Source organism: Oryctolagus cuniculus, chromosome 13 (genome assembly GCF_051225735.1).
Source record: "Oryctolagus cuniculus isolate XC-2025 breed Fujian yellow rabbit chromosome 13, ASM5122573v1, whole genome shotgun sequence".
Classification (NCBI taxonomy): Eukaryota; Metazoa; Chordata; class Mammalia; order Lagomorpha; family Leporidae; genus Oryctolagus; species Oryctolagus cuniculus.
In genome coordinates this window covers 79,245,627-79,268,289 of record NC_142879.1, presented here as the reverse complement: position 1 = coordinate 79,268,289, position 22,663 = coordinate 79,245,627, and the positions used below count along the sequence as shown (strand labels likewise).

Sequence of the window (22,663 nt, the reverse complement as noted above, 5' to 3'; positions counted from 1 at the left end):
TGGGGTTGGAGAGGAGGGTAGGGGCAGCAAAGGAGAGAACAAAAAGTGACAATGGGAAGTAAGAAGGGTGGAAGGAGAGCAGAAAAGCAGGAATGGGAAAAAGAGGGTATCCTTGAGTCATCAAAAAACACACTCAAGTTTCTATTTTCTCTCTGCTCCATTAAAGAGAGTTTTTGTTAGCAGTGAAAAGCAAATATTTGCTCATCAAAGGCATATTTACATATTTAAAAATATATATTGGCAGCAGTATCAGTCCCTGGGAGATTTCTGTTTTGTTTAATGAATTCTTCAGGGTGAATGTTCTGTATAAAGAAAAAAACTTGGGCCGGCGCCGTGGCTCAATAGGCTAATCCTCCACCTTGCGGCGCCGGCACACCAGGTTCTAGTCCCGGTCGGGGCGCCGGATTCTGTCCCGGTTGCCCCTCTTCCAGGCCAGCTCTCTGCTATGGCCAGGGAGTGCAGTGGAGGATGGCCCAGGTGCTTGGGCCCTGCACCCCATGGGAGAACCAGGAAAAGCACCTGGATCCTGGCTCCTGCCATCGGATCAGCGCGGTGCGCCGGCTGCAGCGGCGGCCATTGGAGGGTGAACCAACGGCATAGGAAGACCTTTCTCTCTCTGTCTCTCTCTCTCACTGTCCACTCTGCCTGTCAAAAATAATAATAAAAAAAAAAGAAAAAAAAAGAAAAAAACTTACACCTGAACCATACAGAGGTCCCCATTTCAATTCCAAGATGAGTGTGGGAAAGTAGGGGAATCCAGGGACTTTTTGACCTTCCTACCTCTTCTACATTATTTGTTACTTTCTTATCACTTAATATCTATTAAACACTAGAATTCACTGGGAATCATGCTCTCAGATACTGAAAACTGCTGGAGAAATGTAAAAAGCAGTAGTGGAAGGGGTGTGAAAATCAAATGTTTAACTCAAATAGTTTTTTGGGGTTAGCATACACTCAGGTCAAAGGACCAGTTTCAACATGGCTTAAATCCAGATAAACATTTACCCCATAACAAATAGTCCAGAGCAACAGAAAGCACTGAGTAAGGTAATTATAGTACCAAAACTTCTCCCACCTCCTGGCTTTTTCTTCTTCTGTAAACTGCTGTCGTCCTGAAGGGAGAAAAAGACAGCCACACCAATCCGAGATCTCACAGCACAAAGTGACAATATCCAGTTGAAGATGAGACACTACCGCTTTTTAAAATGTCCTTCTTGGGAGAGACAGACAATTTTACAGAACTCATTTGCACAGTCTCACTCATGGGGCATCTAAGACACTTAACACAGTGACAACATGCCACAAGTAATGGGATTAACATGAGTAGCCTAATCACATCATTTGTCGTAATAGCATGGAGAGGCAACTATCTTGACCATGAAATCCATAGTCAGGAAGTCATGGTTTTCTCATGTTGGGGAACCTCAGTGGGAGAAGAGAGTCCAAGGTCTTATCACTGATGCAAAAAATAATTAAACAACAGAACTCAGACAAAGGCCAGTGGGAGGATAAGATTTATTGACAGATCAAAATTACTCAACACATAGCCAGGGAGGGAGCAGGCTCAGAAATTAAACTGCCCCAGGCCTCAGAAGCTGAGGTAGTTTCTTATCAGTTTTCCCAAGTTGCAAGAGCACCTGTTACTGAGGGGAGGGTCCTTTACCATGCTCAGGGTGAGTCTTGGTGCAGGTGCAATTGAGATAATTTGTTTTAACATATATTGTATGTTGCATTGGCATTTTAAGTCTCCTCCCAGGGATGTGTTGTTTAAAACTATACTGAGTCAAAGGTTGTTCAGCCTTCAAGATAACTGTTAAAAACTGGTTTGTGTTTATCAGCCCGGCTTAAAGAAGTAATTGATGTTTGGCTGCTTAATTATTAACAGTAAAGGCCTATTTCTCATCAAGAGATAGCTGTAACATTGCTAAGGTTTGCCACATAGCAGGTAACCTTACTCATCATATTATTTATTTCTCCCTTCCTCCTAATCCAGATACATCTTTCCCGCCTCATCTTTTCCCTTAAGAGATTTTTGGCCTTTCATAATGCAAAAATTTATCTGAGCCTTGCTTCTCTTCCAAGATGGGTAAAGCCATGTAATGTTTTGATGATTTTCCACTGGGTAGCCATTGGGAGCATGATTTGAATACTTTTTGATGTAGGTTACACCATTATTGGGGCCCTTAATATAAATTCCTTGTTGGACCTACTCTATCTCAGGCACAGTATAGTGTGGAGTTTTAGCTGTTTCTGGAAAATGGGGAGTCAGAGCCATCCCCAGGGCCTCCTGAGTGGCAACTCTTTTTGCTACCTTATCAGCAAATGCATTTCATCTGGCAATATCGTCACTTACCTTTTGGTCTATGCTACCATGAATGTAAGGTCTATGCCATTAAGAGTTCCAGCAAGAGTTCCAAAACTGTTTGTACAAGGGCCAAAATTTCTTGAAGAAGTTTGGTAGGCAAATTTTTTGTAGTTGGTACCATCTTCTTTCCAGATTTCCACATTGCTCCATTTCCTTGCAACAAAAGGAAAGCATATTTGTAATTAGTATAAACATTGACATTTTCCCAAATTTTAAGGCTCTGCTTGAGGCAATGAGTTCAGCATCATGAACTAAAGTGACTAGCATTATTGCTTTGTCCTCTCTAGTTTAAGATTCACTAGAGCATGCCTTGCCATTCCAATTCCACTTTTTCTTTATTATTATTATTTATTTGAACTGCAGAAATACAGAGAGAGAGAGAGAGAGAGAGAGAGAGAGAAACCCTCCATCCACTTGTTCACTCCCTAAATGGTCACAACAGCCCAGGTTGGGTAAAGCCAAAGCCAGGAGCCAAGAGCCTCGAGACTCCTCTGGATCTCCCATGTGGATGCAAAGGCCTAAGTACCTGGGCCATCCTCTGCTGCCTTCCCAGGCATACCAGCTGGGAGCTGGATCAGAAGTGGAGCAGCCAGGACTCAAAGCAGCGTTCATATGGGATACCACCACCACAGGTAGAGTCTCAACTCTCTATACCCCAGTGCTGCATTCCTCAGCACACACACCTCTTCTGAAACTATTGCTATCAGTGAGCCATTCAAGATCTATGTTTTCTAGAGCTTCATTCTTGAGGCCAAACTTACCAGAATAGACCTGTGCAATGGTATCCATATAGGCATATATTAGTTTCTTAGAATCTTTAAAGGGTGGGAGACTACCTGGATTGGGGATCTGATATACTTTGAGAGTCATCTTGGTATGCCTAAAATAAGGGTTTGGTATATAGTGAGGTGTCCTCATGAAAAACATTGGTGCTCTTTAACCCATTAAGCCCCCAATTTTTTAAGATTTATTGACTTATTTGAAAGGCAGAGTTACAGAGAGGCAGAGGCAGAGAGAGAGAGAGAGAGAGAGAGGTCTTCCATCCACTGTGCTGATCCAAAAGCCAGGAGCTTCTTCTGGATTTCCCACATAGGTGCAGGGGCCCAAGGCCTTGGGCCATCTTCTGCTTTCCCAGGCCATAGCAGAGAGTATTGGAAGCTGTATTGGAAGCTGTATTGGAAGTGGAGCAGCCAGACCTCAAATTGGCACCTATATGGAATTCCAGCACTGCAGGTGGACCCCTAAATTTTCAACTTTGAAAATATTTCAAAGAAATTGACACAGATGCATTAAAATAGGCTGGTTATTATAATCTAAATCTAATATATCTTTTGCTTTCATTAACATCGAACTACATGTTGTCCTATAAGTGAGACATTTAGACAATAGAGCCATCTTATAAAAAGGACATTAGGTAAATATGACATCCTTTTATATATTACACAACACACAGAAAAGTGATTTTCATGGCACATTCAATAATTTTTTTTCATGGAAAGGGTTACATTACATTTTTATTGCCCACAAAATACAGATTTATTATTATTATTTTATTTATTTATTATATATTTATATTTATTTTATATACTTATAATTATTTTAATTATTTATTAATAATTTATTATTATCTAAGGAATAGAGATTTCATGCATTTCATAAGTACAACTTTAGGAATATAGTAATTCTTCCCCCCATACCCACCCTCCCACCCATTCTCACACCCGCCTCCTCCTCCCTCTCCCATTCCCAGTCCCATTCTCAACTGAGATCCATTTTTGATTAACGTTATACACAGAAGACCAACTCTGTACTAAGTAAAGAGTTCAACAATTTGCACAGTAAAAAGAAGAAAAAAAACTGTTCCCTGATAGTTGAGACAGGGTTGTTCAAAATCATTGTATCTTGAAGGTAATTTCACTTTTCTTTTCTTTTTTGTTTAACTTTTATTTAATGAATATAAATTCCCAAAGTACAGCTTATGGAATACAATGGCTTCCCCCCCCATAACTTCCCTCCCACCCGCAACCCTCCCCTTTCCCGCTCTCTCTCCCCTTCCATTGACATCAAGATTCATTTTCAATTCTCTTTATATACAGAAGATCAGTTTAGCATACATTGAGTAAAGATTTCAACAGTTTGCACCACATGGAAAAATACTGTTTGAGTACTAGTTATAGCATTAAATCACACTGTACATCACATTAAGGACAGAGATCCTACATGAGGAGTAAGTGCACAGTGACTCCTGTTGTTGACTTAACAAATTCACACTCTTGTTTATGGCATCAGTAATCACCCTAGGCTCTTGTCATGAGCTGCCAAGGCTATGGATGCCTTTTGATTTCACCAACTCTGATCATATTTAGGCAAAGTCGTAGTCAGAATGGAAGTTCTCGCCTCCCTTCAGAGAAAGGTACCTCCTTCTTTGATGACCCGTTCTTTCCACTGGGATCTCACTCGCAGAGATCTTTCATTTAGGTCATTTTTTTTTTTGCCAGAGTGTCTTGGCTTTCCATGCCTGAAATACTCTCATGGGCTTTTCAGCTGGATCCACATGCATTAAGGGCTGATTCTGAGGCCAGAGTGCTGTTTAGGACATCTGCCATTCTATGGGTCTGCTGTTTATCTCACTTCCCATGTTGGATCGTTCTCTCCCTTTTTTATTCTATCAGCTAGTATTTGCAGACACTATTTTTGTTTATGTGATCCCGTTGGTTCTTAGTCCTATCATTATGATCAATTGTGAATAGAAATTGATCACTTGGACTAGTGAGATGGCATTGGTACATGCCATCTTGATGGGATTGAACTGGAATCCCCTGGTATGTTTCTAACTCTACCATTTGGGGCAAGTCAGCTTGAGCATGTCCTGAATTGCACATCTCTTCCCTCTCTTATTCCCACTCTTATATTTACCAGAAATCACTTTTTAGCTGTGTATTGATTACAGTATTCAACCAAAAGTATAAAGTAGAACAAACAAACAAAAATACTAAGAGGGATAACATATTAAGTTGTTCATCAACAGTCAGGGCGAGGGCTGATCAAGTCACCGTTTCTCATAGTGTTCATTTCACTTTAACAGGTTTCCTTTTTGGTGCTCAGTTAGTTGTCACCTATCAGGGAGAACATGTGGTATTTGTCCCTTTGGGATTGGCTTATTTCACTCAGCATAATATTTTCCAAATTCCTAACAGGGATCACTTTTCAGTTAAAATTTAAACACCTAAGAATAATTGTGTGTTAATTACAGAGTTCAACCAATGGTACTAGAACAAAAAAAATACTAAAATGGATAAAGTATTACATTGTACATCAACTGTCAGGACAAGAGCTGATCAAGTCACTGTTTTGAGAGTATTAAAATTTATGAAAGAGTATTTTCTTGGGACTTGACAGAGAATTTACTCCATTTCTGTTTAGTTCAACATTTTTACCAATAAAATTTAAACCATGAATTCATCAAATTTAAACAGCATACAATTTTGGGATATATACAAAATATTTGGAGTAATAGATGAAAGAAATGTGACCTTGAATCTCCAGAGAGACAAGTTGAAAATAATAAGTTACGATGTTGCGCTGCATGATTGGTTCTAAAATAACCAGCTGTGCAAATTACAAGATAGGGGAAGCATGGGATAATAGTAACATTAAACAAAACACTGCTTAGGGGTTTTAGCTAGCAAAAATTCTTTATTAGTTGAGAGTATAATTTAACTAATGTGGTCTTTTTGAACTGTAATGACATAAACTATAATAATGCTATGATACATTAGAAAGAGTGAGCAATCTCATTGGAAGAGGATATAGAAGTCATAAAGGATGTGAGGCATGGTCAGGTGCATTTAGAATAGGCAAGCATTTATAAGGATGAAAAGAACATGGTGAAGAAAGGTCAGCCTTTTCTAGAATAAGGCAATCCCTGAAAGAAGGCAAAAATACAGAAATTTATCAGTAATTTTGGACAATATTTTCTTGCTAAAACAATCAAGAAAATAAGTTAGAATCAAAAGGCAAAAAGAGGTCTTGATACGAAGAATAAAGTAATCAAATTATGGTTATTTGGTTAAGATGAATTATGTGTTGTAAGGGATTTTGTTACATGTGTGCTTTGGACCAGGCATCAAGTTTCATTCAAGAAATTCTGAATAAATTCTCTTAGGATGCGAAATATGATCATCAGAGAGTGAGGGACTTAACTAAGGTCCTTTAGCATAATAGTGCTTAGAAGTGATCAGCCTAATGATAATTTTGCTTCTTGTAAAGTGAGTCCATGGGATTGTCATGAATACATTGACATGGTTAATTTTAAATGTAAGAGTCAAGTATGAACAATGCTGAAGAAGAAATTCAAACTCCTCTAACATGCATTACATTTCTGTCTGCATTTTCAGAAAGATATACCTACAGAGACATGAAACAATCATGAAATAGTCAATGAACTTATTACAGTTTTGTTTTGGAATCTTCTACAGTTGTAATCCTGGCTCCACCCATTTTGTGGTTGCTACAAATAAAAGTGCTGGAGGCTTGTCTTCCCACTTGTCTCTTCAGAAAAGGAAGGATCAGCTGGGCGTGGACAATGATGGATCTCAAACACAGTCAATCTGTGAAGCTGAATGATGGGCACTTCATGCCGGCACTTGGATTTGGTACTTTTGCTCCTAAACCAGTGAGTAGACCCCAGGGGGACAGAGAGATTGGATGTTAACTGCCCTAGAACGCCTGTTAGCAGATAGGAGCCTGCACCTGTTGGGCAATTGGTAGACTGGAAGGAATAATCTGGCACTGTATTTCTGTGCCTCTACTTTGTCTCTCTCCAGGTCACAGAGATCTTTTTTGCATTAATCAACATGGAAAGCTGTTGACTCTGGGGATTCAGAGGTGGAGAATTTTGTGGGTGGATTTATTATTATTATCATCACCTAACATGTATGAAATGTTTGAGTTTTATGTACTTTACAAATATTATCTCAGCTTATACCATAATAACTCTCCTGAGTACTCAATACTGTCATTTGTTCCATTTTTAAAATCCAAAGATCAAGCTGCCATTTCTGCACTCTTCTTCTGCCTCAGTAGAGCTACTCTGTTAGAAATTCCTGAAGATCAGGGAGCACAGGAGGAAACGGAGGTAACAGGTCTGCTTTGAAGCTGAAGCAGTTTTGCTGTTTGTTGGGATGGGAAGTGTTTGTCAGAGAATTTCAACCACTCAAATCTTTCATCATAGAAGAAGACACTATTATTTCCATCTTAGAAAAGAAGATTTAGGAGGCACAAACTAACAAGTGTCAGAATTTTGTTTCTCACCATTTTCACTGATAACTCATCCAGGCAATTCACTGCAGTGAACTTAAAGTGTCAAAATCTGGTTTCAGAGAGTTAGGGGCTACTTTGAGGTTTCTTGGGAGGGGTTATTCCAAAGTGGCAGAGACTAGCACACACTCCATTTAAGTGGAATTGACATGAAATATTGACACATAATAGCTGGTAACACATAAGTGCCAGTTTGTTTTCAATGGCATGATTATCCATTGTGATAGCTTAAGCATAGGGTATGTCTAACATATTATACCCAATTTTTATCACTACTATTAAAATCAGAACAGTGTCATGAGAATATAACAAAAATGTCCCATAATTCCCTCACTTATAAGAATAAAAATATTGCATGCATATGCTTAAAATTCAGGCAATACAAAAGTCACCAAGTAAAATAGAAGCCTCTTAATGGAGCTATCTGGTTTTTTTTTACCCTAAATGTGATTACAGTCCATTCTATCAATGATTTACTGAGTAATTGCAGAAAAGAGAAGCATGTTCTGTTGTGTGTACTGAGAAATTCTTCATCCCTCCAAGTTTGCTTTCTGGGAAGGACTTAAACACAATATTTCATATTTAGTTGTAAAATCATAATCGTTTGAAATTTGAAGCAGGCCTTGTAAATTTTATTTTCTTAACTTGTTCAAGGATAATTCCAGCTGTGAGATGAGGTCCTTAAATGTAGCTGCAGCATTTTTCTGTCTCAGTCCTTCTCAGAAATTCTGTTTTTGATCAAGAAACAAACTCACATAACTCCCTGTGTATGAAAGTAGCATGTTGATTTCAGTCATTTTAGAGGTTACAATAAATACTAGAATATATTGGTGTTGGGTGTTGTGCTATAAAACAACTCAAAACCTGGTGGGAAGAATGGCTAAAGAAGCCCCTAAATTGGCTTAACTTGCCTGATGTGCAGAAAGCTAATCACTGACATTATGGTGGCAGAAGAAAAGATGTGTTTATTGTAAAGTGCAGAACAAGAAGCTGGACAACTATTGCTTCCTGCTTAACTATTGCTTATGCCTGAGCTTCCTGCGGGGTTATGGTAAAGGTTCTTATAGATTGAAGTTGGGAATGAGAGGTGAATATTTGGCTTGTGTCCAAGTCCCTGGTTGGTCTGTAGTGCTGGTGACCCTCCTTTGATTAGTCAGCAATATGTCCTACCTTGATGATGGCAAAGTGGGCTTCAGTCAGCTTAGGTCCTACAAGAAGGTGGTAGTTACTTTTTGCTTTTGGCCTGGAATTCCTGGGGGCAGGGGGAACCCTTGAGACAGGATCTAATCTTCAGATGTTAACTATAGGGGAAATAAACGACCTCATGATTCTAGTGATTAGAAACTTACAGGGCTGGCTGTACCATGCACTCAGTTCAGTGAGTTAATTTTAGCAAGTAATCAGCTTGCTATTAAAACATCAGGGATGTAAATAATAATCAAATCCCAAAATGTCAATTTCATTCATATACATTACTTTTTTGTACTTTATTGTTGAAGAATGGTGTTTTTTTTTTCTTACTATTTGTTGAATTCTTTACTTAGTGGAGAATTAAACTTATGATTATAGGATAAGCTGAAAGTATGTTACTGGAAAAATTGAAAGAAAGAATAAGAAAGGAAGGAGGAGGTAGAGTGGGAGTGTGGGTATTAGTCATTATGTTCCTAAATCTGTGTATATTAAATGTATGAAATTAGTTCACCTTATATAATTAAAAATTATTTAAAAATAAAAAAGCACATTGGGAAAAAATTAAAAAGCAGGACAAGTGCACTTTAATCTAACTGAGGGGAGCTGTAAGTCAGTGGGAGACTGGGCTCAGATGATATCTATAGTGCATTAAAGGCACCGTACAGGGACCTGGTTTCAAAGGAGGGCAGATGGGGACAATTAACCTCGGGATCTTATGAGTATGGCCGTCAAAGTAACTCCGGTAGTATGTGTAATTATTAACTGATAAATCAATTAATCAATTCAACAGTCATGATCAAGCTCTTAGTTGATCTTATCAAGCTATGTTAGCAATGGTGGGTATTGCTTCACTTCTCCTGGGCCTTGACAATGATATAGAAGCATTTGATGTATATATGTACAGTTGTGTAACGATGCTCATTAAAAAAGTGTATTTATTTATTTGAAAGTCAGAAAGGGTGTGACAGAGGGGGAGAGATCTTCCATTCACTGGTTCACTCCTCAAATGCTCCTAATAGTGGGTCTGCGCCAGATCACAACCAGGAGCCAGGAGCTCTATCCAGGCCTCCCATGTTGGTGTCAGGAAGCCAAGAACTTGGCCCATCATCTGCTACCTCAGGTGTATCAGCAGGAAGCTGGATCTGAAGTGGAGGCAGGACTTAATTCCAGGCTCTCCCAAATGGGATGTGGATATCTCATTTGGGACCTTAACCCTCTGTGCAATAACATCTGCCCCAGTGCTCAATATTGTATCACTAAAAGCCAGAGGAAGTTGAGAGGTTCAGAAAGCGGGAGGCCAGTGGAGCTGGATGTTTTGGGAAGGTTTTCAGGAGGGGTAAGCTGAGCTTAAATCAGGCTTGAAGTCCAGCACAGGAATTCCTGTGAGTAATGACACTATTCAACTAAGGTAGAAAGTGCACGCTGAAGACAGGAGGACAGTTACCTGCCTGTGCAGTGTGGACTTCCGGAAAAGAGGTGTAGTGTTTTCCTGTAGTAACAGGGGAATCAATTTGAAGGATTTCAAAAAAAATAGAATGAAATTTAAAAATCATTCATGAGGTTGCCATTATGTATTAAATGTATTAATTACCCAGATTGTTTCCTGAAGGGTTGCTTTAGAGGAAGCCATAGAAAGACACAAAAGAAATCCTTTCTCACACCAGTAATTTCTCCTGAGCATGATGGGGGAATTTCTAGGGGGAAACTAGATGGTTGCTACCAAAGTCCAGGCAAATGGCATTCTGAATGAAGAACTGATGATGGCAATGAAAAACAAACAGCGGTCCTGGGAGGCATTTTGGTGAATGAATAACAGACTTCATGTATTTTTTTTTTTGACAGGCAGAGTGGACAGTGAGAGAGAGAAACAGAGAAAAAGGTCTTCCTTTTGCCATTAGTTCACCCTCTAGTGGCCGCCGCGGCAGGCGCGCTGCAGCCGGCACACCGCGCTGATCCGATGGCAGGAGCCAGTTACTTATCCTGGTCTCCCATGGGGTCCAGGACCCAAGGATTTGGGCCATCCTCCACTGCACTCCCAGGCCACAGCAGAGATCTGACCTGGAAGAGGGGCAACCGGGAAAGAATCCGGTGCCCCGACCAGGACTAGAACCCAGTGTGCTGGCGCCACAAGGCAGAGGATTAGCCTAGTGAGCCTCGGTGCCGGCCTTCATGTATTGTTTTAACTGTAGCATTGCAGTGATCCTGGCTTTCTTAAATACTTGGAATTTGGTCAGCTTGTTCCCACTCAGCACTTGGACTTCCCAGATGCTCAAGGATACCCTCCAGTTCCAGGAATGTCCTTACTGTTCTTCAGGTTTCCTTAGCAGGCTCCTACCCTCTGGACTTGGCTTAAAAGCTGACTCTGTCTCTAATGCATTTCACTCCACAGTCCATTGCTTTAACTCCCTTCTTTGTACCAAATTTCTTAGATGAAAAGTGGACAGGTTATTTTCAGAGCTGTCCTCTGTACACATTTTTTTCTTTTTAAAATTTTATTTTATTTTATTTTATTTTTTGCTTTCAAACTTTTATTTAATGAATATAAATTTCCAAAGTACAGCTTTTGGATTACAATGGCTTCCCCCCCATAATGTCCCTCCCACCCGCAACCCTCCCCTTTCCCACTCCCTCTCCCCTTCCATTCACATCAAGATTCATTTTCAATTCTCTTTATATACAGAAGATCAGTTTAGCATACATTAAGTAAAGATTTCAACAGTTTGCTCCCACACAAAAACATAAAGTGAAAAATACTGTTTGAGTACAAGTTATAGCATTAAATCTCAATGTACAGCACACTAAGGACAGAGATCCTACATGAGGAGTAAGTGCACAGTGACTCCTGTTGTTGACTTAACAAATTGACACTCTTATTTATGGCATCAGTAATCACCCTAGGCTCTTGTCATGAGCTGCCAAGGCTATGGAAGCCCCCTGAGTTCACCAACTCTGATCATATTTAGACAAGGCCATGGTCAAAGTGGAAGTTCTCTCCTCCCTTCAGAGAAGGTACCTCCTTCTTTGATGACCCATTCTTTCCACTGGGATCTCACTCGCAGAGATCTTTCATTTAGGGTTTTTTTTCCCCCAGAGTGTCTTGGCTTTCCATGCCTGAAATACTCTCCTGGGCTTTTCAGCCAGATCTGCGTGCCTTAAGGGATGATTCTGAGGCCAGAGTGCTGTTTAGGACATCTCCCATTCTATGGGTCTGCTGTGTATGTCACTTCCCATGTTGGATCGTTCTCTCCCTTTTTTATTCTATCAGCTAGTATTTGCAGACACTATTCTTGTTTATGTGATCCCTTTGTCTCTTAGTCCTATCATTATGATCAATTGTGAACAGAAATTGATCACTGGGACTAGTGAGATGGCATTGGTACATGCCACCTTGATGGGATTGAATTGGAATCCCCTGGTATGTTTCTAACTCTACCATTTGGGGCAAGTCAGCTTGAGCATGTCCCGAATTGCACATCTCTTCCCTCTCTTATTCCCACTCTTACATTTAACAGCGATCACTTTTCAGTTAAGTTTCAGTACTTAAGAAGAATTGTGTATTGATTACAGTATTCAACCAAAAGTATAAAGTAGAACAAACAAACAAAAATACTAATTTTTCAAGTTGCTCATCAACAGTCAGGGCGAGGGCTGATCAAGTCACCGTTTCTCATAGTGTTCATTTCACTTTAACAGGTTTCCTTTTTGGTGCTCAGTTAGTTGTCACCTATCAGGGAGAACATGTGGTATTTGTCCCTTTGGGATTGGCTTATTACACTCAGCATAATGTTTTCCAAATTCCTAACAGGGATCACTTTTCAGTTAAAATTTAAAGTCTCCCTTTAAACCCTTAACAAATCTTTTAGATAAACCGGTGCCCTGTAGTTAGGTGCATATACATTGATAATTGTTATATCTTCCTGTTGAATTGATCCCTTAATCATTATATAGTGTCCCTCTTTGTCTCTCTTAACAGTTTTTGTGGTAAAGTTTATGTTGTCCAATATTAAGATGGCTACGCCCGCTCTTTTTTCATTTCTGTTGGCATGGTATATCTTTTTCCAGCCTTTCACTTTCAGTCTGTATGGATCTTTGTTGGAAAGATGTGTTTCTTGTAAGCAGCAAATAGATGGGTTTTGTTCCTTTACCCAATCAGCCAATCTGTGTCTTTTAACTGGACAGTTCAGGCCATTAATGTTCAATGTGACTAATGATAAGTGGTAACTTTGCCCTGCCATTTGCCAAAGATAAGTTCTAATATATGCTTTGAATTCCCTGTGATCTTTTGCTGTGAGGTTTCCTTCCTTTACCTTCTTTCATATTGATGACTGTGTTTCTGTGTTTCTGTGTGCAACATATCTTTAAGCATCTTTTGCAGGGCTGGACGAGTGGCGACAAATTCTTTCAATTTCTGTTTTCTATGAAAAGTCATTATTTCACCTTCATTCACAAATGATAGCTTTGCAGGAAATAATATTCTGGGCTGGCAGTTGTTCTCTCTTAGTACCTGGGCTATATCTCGCCATTCCCTCCTAGCTTGTAGGGTTTCTGATGAGAAGTCTGCTGTGAGTCTGATTGGAGATCCTCTGAGAGTAATCTGACATTTCTCTCTTGCACATTTTAGGATCTTTTCTTTATGTTTCACTGTGGAGAGTTTAATTACAACGTGTCGTGGTGAGGATCTCTTTTGGTCGTGTTTATTAGGGGTTCTGTGAGCTTCCTGTACTAGGATTTCTCTGTCCTTCTCCAAACCTGGGAAATTTTCTGCTAATATCTCACTAAAAAGGCCTTCTAATCCTTTCTCCCTCTCCATGCCTTCAGGAACTCCTAGAACCCGAATGTTGGGTTTTTTAATAGTATCCTGAAGATTCCTGACAATATTTTTTAGATTTCTAATTTCCTCTTCTTTTCTTTGGTCTGACTGTATCCTTTCCTGTTCTCTGTCTTCTAAGTCCGATATTCTCTCTTCTGCTTCACCCATTCTGTTTGTAAGGCTCTCTAATGTGTTTGTCATTTGATCTATTGAATTCTTCACTTCATTATGATTTCTCGTCACTATCACAGTTTCCTGTTGTAGTAGTTGTTTCATTTAATTTTGATTCCTCCTTAATATTTCATTTTCATGAGAGAGATTTTCTATCTTGTCCATTAAGGATTTCTGTAGTTCAAGAATTTGTTTTTGAGAACTTCTTAATGTTCTTATCAATTTTTTGAGATCTGCTTCTTGCATTTCTTCTATCTCATCATCTTCATAATCTTGAATTGGGGTGTCTTTTTCATTTAGGGGCGTCATAGTGTCTTCCTTGTTTTTATTACCTCGGTTTTTGCGTTTGTTATTTGGCATATTGGAGATATTTGGTTTCTTCAGTGTGGTGTTTTTTCTTGTTATATTATGACTCTAGATTAAGTGGACTATTTTTGATGGAGCCTTAGAGGCTTGAGATGGGTGTGGCCTGAGAGCTCTGTTTGGTGTGCCAAAGGTGACACTCCCAGGTTAGGCGTGGTAGATCTCTCTCTCTTTCTTTCTTTTTTTGATTCAAAAGGGAAGTAATTCCACACAGCTGAACGAGGTTGGAGGTAGTTAGCAGGCAAATGATATACCCACAGGAGCCAGAGATAAGAAGCTCTTTCCCAAGGACCACACAAGGAATCTATTCTGCCCTCAAGTGGGCTCCAATTCTCCTTAAGTCTCCCACTGGGTTGCCAAAGTTATGGAATTGTAGCATCTCTGGAGAGTACTCACGTGAATTCCGTGAGTTCTCTCCCCCACCGTCTCTTTTTTCACAGTCTCAGTTCAGTAGCACCACAAATTTACTAGGTCCTAATCTCCTGTTAATTTGCCCCGCCCAGAGTCAGGTTTTTCTGCTAGGCTCAGGGCCGGTGCAGACCTGAGGTCGCTCTGCTTATGACGTATGTCCAAAATGGTGCCTGCTCTTTGTCTTGCTCGCCTTTGAGAGGTGAGCGGAGAGAGAGAAACCCGTGTCCGTAGCAGTCACTTTCTCTCTCTCTCTTCTAGTTAGCCTGGTGAACTTTTCCCCCCCGGGGTCGTTCCCTCTAGTCTCCTCTTTCCGCTTGCCTGCTGGTGTCTCGGGCTATTGAGGTTCGGCTCACCTCGCATCCCAGCGCTGGTGTGTTGAGTCTGCCACTGGTGTCCCGAACTGTGGGCTCCCACGCTCTCCACGTAGGTCCACTGTTAATCACTCGTTCCGGAAGAGTTTCTTCTGCTGATTCTTCCCCTACTCTTCCTTGAACCTGCAGTATCTCCACTTTTATTAAACTGTCTCTCCCCGGACTATCAGTGTGCTCCCTTCCTATTCTGCCATCTTGCCTCTGTATACATTTTTTTTTTAAAGATGTATTTATTTATTTGAAAGGCAGAGTTGCACACATTCACACACCCATACACACACACATACACACATGCACCCACACACACAAAGATAGCTTCCATCCATTGATTCACTCCCCAAATGGCCACAATGGCTGGGGCTGGGCCAGGCTGAAACCAGGAACCAGGAGTTTCTTCCTGATCTCCCATGTGGATGCAAGGTCCTAAGCACTTGGGCCATCTCCAAATTATTGACTAATAACAGATGCTGTAATGTGTGTGTGTGTGTGTGTGCGTGCACCTGGTTCCTTCCTGCTGAGTGTCTTGAAATATTATCCCAGATGGGAGGGGTGCGGGGGGGGGAGGTTGTGGAGGGGAAAAGCCATTGTAATCCATAATCTGTACTTTGGAAATTTATATTTGTTAAATAAAAGTAAAAAAAGAAGGTGTTGGGGACAGCCTGCTTCCAAACCTCAAAAAAAAAATATTCTCCCAACACTGGAAGAAAATGTAACCATTTTCTTATAATTGATTCTTGTTGAATGAGACTTGATTTTCCGTGTTCTGTGGTGAAGCCCATTTCACTAATTCCTTTCAGATAAGAAGTTACATTGGAGCTTAATTGATGTCTCCAGAGCACAGGTCTATTACCAAAGTCATCAAACAAGGATTAGGGGTTTGGCAGTAACAACTGAGGTTTGGAAGCAGGCTGTCCCCAACACCTTCTTTTTTTACTTTTATTTAACAAATATAAATTTCCAAAGTACAGAGTGCGCTGCAAGGCGGAGGATTAGCCTCGTGAGCCGCGGCGCCGGCTGGAACATATTATTTCTAATGCATTTATTTAAATCCTTGTAACTATAGATTAAATTAATATATTTAAGATAAAATCAACAGGCAAATTTCATTGTGAAAACATTCAAAAATATTTTATTTTATTTCATTTTATTCAATTCAACATTGTAATACATATTCCCATGACAGCTATATCACTTCTGGAGTATATTTTTAAAATGCAGGACCAATAAATAAATGAATGAGTGGATGGATAGACAATATAGATGAGAGATGATATATATGATAGCAAGACAAAATATAAAGAAGTGAGATAGATGATAGATAGATAGGTAGGTAGGTAGAACTTTGAGTTTCCTGTGAAGTTATTTCCTGATTGCAATAATGAATTTAATATTTTTTACCCAAGATCTTTCTGCTTTGTTATTGAAGGGGTATTAGTACAAATAAAAACAAATCTGGATTTCAGTAAGAAAGATTTGTTATATATGGAGCATTCTTTGTTTATAAAATTCTTGTGTGTTTAAGATGTTTAATAGGGAAGAGCAAGTATTCCATCAATAGAGAGTGTTTGGAAATATGAGATGAGGAAATGGTGTAGTCAGAGTTGAAAGGACAGTGATTTTTCTTGAGGTCAACAGATCGAGTGGTTATTCTGTGTTCCAAGGCTTGTTTCAGTTCAAAGCTGGATCAAGTTGAAGGGGATGGTAAAGAAGGAAGCACCTTTGACTAAGTCAGGGGCAGCAAGTATATTGCCCAACTGCTCATATATTTGGAGAAAAATGTTTTGCTTTTTCCACTTAGAAAGATTTGGAATTGATAAATTGTATGTCTCAAAAGACTAGTGACAGAACTCAGGAAGAAGAGTTCTCAGACTGAGTTTATGTGGAAACCAGTGGTGATGAAAATGCTTCCCTTAATGCCATCTTTATCACCTTTTCACTGGTGGAAGGAAGCTGCCATGGGGAATCTAAATGTGATTCTTTCATCCCTTTCAGATTTTTCAGTTTGAATTGACTGCAGAGGACATGAAAGTAATTGATGGCCTCGACAGGAATTTACGATATTCTAAATTTCTATTGTAAGTGATTCATGTAGATGATTTCACAGGTTATTCTCTGTTGTGCAAAGGTTTAAACTGGAATAGTTCTTCCCTAAACCAAAAAGACAGACCTGCCTTGGGGGATAGATGTTAAATAGGATCTTTCCTGTAGACTTCACAGAAGAAATTTCCTTTGAGGCTCAATCTCTGTTTCAGGACTCAGGATAGATCATAAGGAAAACTGCTAGAAGATGCGTCATTGTGAATCCACTTCTTATTTACTACCTGTTCCAGAGGCACTGTTTTCAGGGGCCATTTGCCCATTAGACAGAAGGTACAGAGCTTACAACTCCAAATTTTTTAATATTCTTTAACATGATTTATTTTTAATATATGTCAAAGATGAAACACATGAACACATAACAACGAATAACTAATTTTATAAAATGCAACCTGATCTTTTTTTCTCTATATACCCAGGCAGTGTACAATGTAACTCTAAGGAGGATGGGGCCTAGAAGGCAGATAGATATTCCTGGGTCCTAAGGATATCATAGGGAGTCCTACTTCTACTTCCTGCCCTAAGTATTCAGTAGCATTTCTTTAAGATGTGGCATTCCCCTTCCATCTATTTCTACCAAAGTGATCTATTCCTTGGCTTTCTTTTCCTCAATAACAACTCCCATTTCCTCAGCTATTTCTTCTCACCAAGATGAACTGTGAGTAGATCATGAAATGAACTGGTCTACAAGTACACATATCAAGAAAAGGTCCTCTGATATTTCTCTGAATCCTCAAATCAGGAGTTTTACTCAAGTGCCATCTTTGTCTATCAGCCTGTGAGGAGTCCCTACATGCCTTGACTTTTGATTTATTCACAAACACAATATTCTATTTTATTACTTCAGGACATCAGGATTGAAGAGAAAGAGGAACAATCAAACAGAGAAATTTAGGATTGAATTTTGAGATAAGAAATATAAAATTTTATTGAAAATTAAAATTCCAATCTGCAAAGAAGGATTTCAAAAGGCCCTTCCTATTTGTAAAGTTATAACAGTATTCAGAGTAAAGACATTTTAAATGATTAAAAATTGTGAAATAATTTTCTACAATCCAAATCATTTAAGTATAAATTTATAATATGCCTCAGTGGACCATAAATGATTTGTTTTATTCTTCTTTGTGGCTCTGAGTTGATAACATAGCTCCTGGCACAGAACTGCTCACTATATAGTCTTTAATGGAATTTGATTGAGAAACACGGCTTATAAGAAAGAAAAAATCACATGGGAAAAAGAAAAAACAGACAGTAATGCTAATTTCTAAATAACATATGCTTTTATTTATTTATTTGAGAAAGAGAAAGTGAGGGGCAGCTACCATTCTAGCTGTATCTTTTGAGAAACCCTCCTTTTCAGAATGGAGAAAGAATTAATGTTAATATCCCTTATTCTCTTTCAGTGCTGTTAATCACCCTAATTATCCATTTTCTGAAGAATACTGATCATGAAATATTGAATGTTATTTCCAGAGTGTTCTTCAAGGTGGTTGTGGAGAAAATTTGTCTTTGGTAGACGTGACTAAGAAGCAGTGTCTGTATTCTCAGGTGGCTTTCCTTGTTGTACAATGAAGTAATAAAGATTTCAACATAAAGAAGCTTCTTTTCTCTGATTATTATAAGAGGATGAAGGTTTGGAGCATGGGTGGGAGGGAGGGTAGGGTGAGAGGTATCACTATGTTCCTAAATCTGTATATATGAAATACATGAAACTTGTAAAACTTAAATAAAATTTTAAAAAGTTATTGAAAGGTTTGAAGACAAAAAGGAATGGATAGAGGATACAAGTAAACTGTAATCCTCCCATTCAAAAATATTTAAGTTTTGGTGCATTTTCCTTCATGATTTTTCTAAACAAAATGTATTTGTTTTGTATGTATTTTTATTCACAAAGTTAAGCATATCTTCAACATACAGCTTTTGTACTTTCCTTTTACTTAAGTAACTATTTTCCAAGGTATCAAATCTTGTTCAGAAACTCCACTATTATGTTTCATTTGTTGTAAAGCATTGTACCTTATTAATTTATTTAATTTCTTTAAATTTTTTTATTTGAGAGGCAGGGAGACAGAGATGGAAGGATAGATAAGAAGAGATCTCTCATCTTTGGGTTTACTTCCAAATGCCTGGGGACCAGGAACTCAATCCAATCTCTTACATGGGTGGCAAGGACTACTTAACCCATCACATGCTGCCTCCAAAGTTGTGCATTAACAGATGGCTGGAATTAGGAGCAGAGCCCAGACATGAATCCAAGTACTCTGATATGTGATGCAGGCATCTTAACTACTACATCAAATACTCATTCCTGTTTAGTTTCTTAATCATCTACCCATGTTTGGTCATTGTTAACAGTTATTCTATATTGTGCCATTTGCTCATTTGTTTATCCAGCAAAACACTATTGAATACCCTTTATGTTCCAGATGCTATTTTATAGGCAAATACTAAATTAAAGTGATGTGTTTAAAATCCAGTGAACGAAGCAGACTATGAATTAAATAAGCAAGAAGCATTTAGTTGTGAGAAATGAGTAAGGGGCTGCTGGGAGATAATTCTGTATGAATTTTCATATATATATATACACACACATATATCCACATATGTGTACATATAATGCACTTATATGTGGTGGAATGAGAAGGTCATGCCAAGATGGCTGCTGACAACAGAAACTGCCTGGCAACAGGCCATGATTGGATGGCTTCGGAAACCACACAACAGTCTGACTGACAACAGGCTGTGATTGGATGGTTTCAGAAACTTCCTGGCAACAGAGCCTGACTGGCAACAGGCTGTGATTGGATGGCTTTGGAAACTGCCTGGCAACAGGCTGTGATTGGTTGGGGCATAGACCACCCCTTGACCAGACTGGCTGCCTTGGCTATATATGCAGCTGTAGCAACTGAAATAAACTAGTCTGCAGGCTGCTCACCTCTGGCCTGCTTTCACCTGACTCCCAGGGTCTATGTGGTGACTCCGTGCCTCTTGCCCCCACTACACTCCTCCTCCCAGAATCAAATCCACTGCAACACTTATTTATATATTTATATATGTATATATAGATTTGATAAAAAGAGACACTAACTGTCCTTTATTCCACACTATTTTCTCAAAAAGTTTTTATGGCAACTGATCTTGTCATATAGAAATATTAACTCCTTCCAAGGAAATGAAAGACATGCTTACTGACTAGTAATATAAAGAAAATATTACCTTCCAGTTAAAGGCTTTATATGTTTATTACCCAACACAATGTTGTGAGTAGTTCAGAATCAAGGCTTTTCTGCTGAACCTCAATCCACTGCTGGTGCAAATATGATTGGCCCGTAATTCACCCTCTAGAAACTGGAGCCAAAGCAACTAGCACAAAAATTCTACATTGCTTTGGTTAATGAAATATTCTTTTGTCTTACTCAGAAGTTTCATGACTTCTACCAGCATCTGTGAAACTGACAGGAAAATTTGATAGCTTGCAAGTCAGATTAAAGCCAGACAGTTCCTGATTCTTGATTGTGATTTTGGGGGAAATAAATCAGGGAAAGAGGGTAGGTAGTTGTGGGCAGAGTTGGTGGGAGTGATTTTAACCAGGATGATAAGAAAAATTCACGAAGAAATTTACAATTTACTTATGAGCAGCAGTTTGAAGTGACTAAATGGATATAGGGTGGGAAAAGAAGATTCCTGGTACATTGAATGGGACGTATTAAAGCTGTGAAGAAAAGATGTTCCTGCAATATTTGAATGATAGCGATTAGGTTAATATGTTTAGAGTTTTTGTGAGCAAGGCATATGGGAGCAGAAGATAAGATCCAGAGGAGATATGGGGGCCTATACTATGTAGGTTTTTTTTTTTTTAAAAAAGCATTAATTATTATTCTGAGAGCATTGGAAAGGGATTGTAAGATCTAAGCAGAGGAGTTGCACAAATAGACATAGGTTAAAAGGATCACTCAGGTCAACACATTGAGAAGATACTATAGAGGAAAATGGCAGATAAATCATCTCTTAGGGTTTTTTTTTTTTGTTTTGTTTTTTTTTTTTTTTTTTGACAGGCAGTTAGTGAAAGAGAGAAACAGAGAGAAAGGTCTTCCTTCCCTTGGTTCACCCCCTAAATGGCCGCTATGGTCGGCACACTATGCCGAACTGAAGCCAGGAGCCAGGTGCTTCCTCCTGGTCTCCCTTGTGGGTGCAGGGCCCAAGCACTTGGGCCATCCTCCACTGCCATCCCAGGCCACAGCTGAAAGCCGGACTGGAAGAGGAGCAACCGGGACAGAATCCGGAACCCCAACCTGGACTAGACCCGGGTGTGCTGCCACCACAGGCACAGGACTAGCCAAATGAGCCGAATTGCCAGCCTCTTAGGGTTCTATATAAGAACCCATGTAGTGGCCGGCGCCATGGCTCAATAGGCTAATCCCCCGCCTGTGGCACCAGCACACCGGGTTCTAGTCCTGAATAGGGTGCCGGATTCTGTCCCGGTTGCCCTTCTTCCAGTCCAGCTCTTTGCTATTGCCCGGGAATGCAATGGAGGATGGTCCAAGTCCTTGGGCTCTGCACCCGCATGGGAACCAGGAGAAGCACCTTGCTCCCAGCTTCTGATCAGCACGGTGTGCCAGTTGCTGCGGCCATTGGAGAGTGAACCAATGGCACAGAAAGACTTTTCTCCGTGTGTGTGTCTCTCTCTCTCTCTCACTATCCACTCTGCCTGTCAAAAAGAAAAAAAAAAAAACTCACGTACTAAATGATGTTGTCTTTGACACAATATATAGATTTACATAGATATGTTTTAAGGATAGAGTCAACAAAATATTCCAACAGATTGGATGTATGATGAGAGGGGGAAAATGGAATGAAAATTGAATCCAGAAATTTTTACCTGAGTAACTTGAAGGAAGGAGTTATAGTGTGCTGAGATGGAGGAGATGAGGGTGGAGTAGATTTTTGTCAGAAGACGTGTTATTCAATTTTAGACATGGTATGTTTGAGTTCTTGTTATACATTCAAGTAGAGGTGCCACAGAGACCACTGGGCATGTAAGTCTAGAAATAGAGAATAGGTATATGTCAAACACACTTGATTAGATTTCGCCAGAAAATAGTTGCTTGAAACCATGAAATTATCTGATCATATTAGATTTGCTAAGTGAGTGAATGTGGACAGAGGAGAAATGAGACACAGGCATATTTTTCACCACTAAGGCATTGGTTAGAGAGAGAGAGAGAGAGAGAGAGAGAGAGGATGAAGCAGCAAAGGAAGCTATAAAGGAGTGATTGCAACATACAGTGGAAAGGGGGAGATAGTTCTGATACTCAAATGAAAAAACTTTTTTTAAAGGAGAAAACAGTCAAATGTTAGTAGTGACAAAAGTAAGATGAGAGCTTGGTTTTGGCAATTGGACTTAACAGGATTAAGAACAGTTTTGATATGATGGTGAAAGCAAGAGCTTGAATATGTAGGGTAGATTCAAGAAAGTGAGAGAAGAGGAATTAGAAACAGATTATGGAAAGGTTTCAAAGAATGGTTATAAAGAAGGCCAGAGAATTGAAAAATCACTGAAGACAT

At 39.4% G+C, this 22,663-nt stretch overlaps 1 non-coding gene across 1 annotated transcript; it reads left to right on the top strand.

Annotated features, from left to right (window-relative positions):
* The first annotated feature begins 15,969 nt into the window (after nucleotides 1-15,969).
* Nucleotides 15,970-18,696, top strand: LOC108176284 (uncharacterized). The gene is made up of 2 exons (XR_016219802.1): nucleotides 15,970-17,076; nucleotides 18,502-18,696. It is a non-coding gene; the product is annotated as an uncharacterized LOC108176284 (transcript).
* The last annotated feature ends 3,967 nt before the right edge of the window (nucleotides 18,697-22,663 follow it).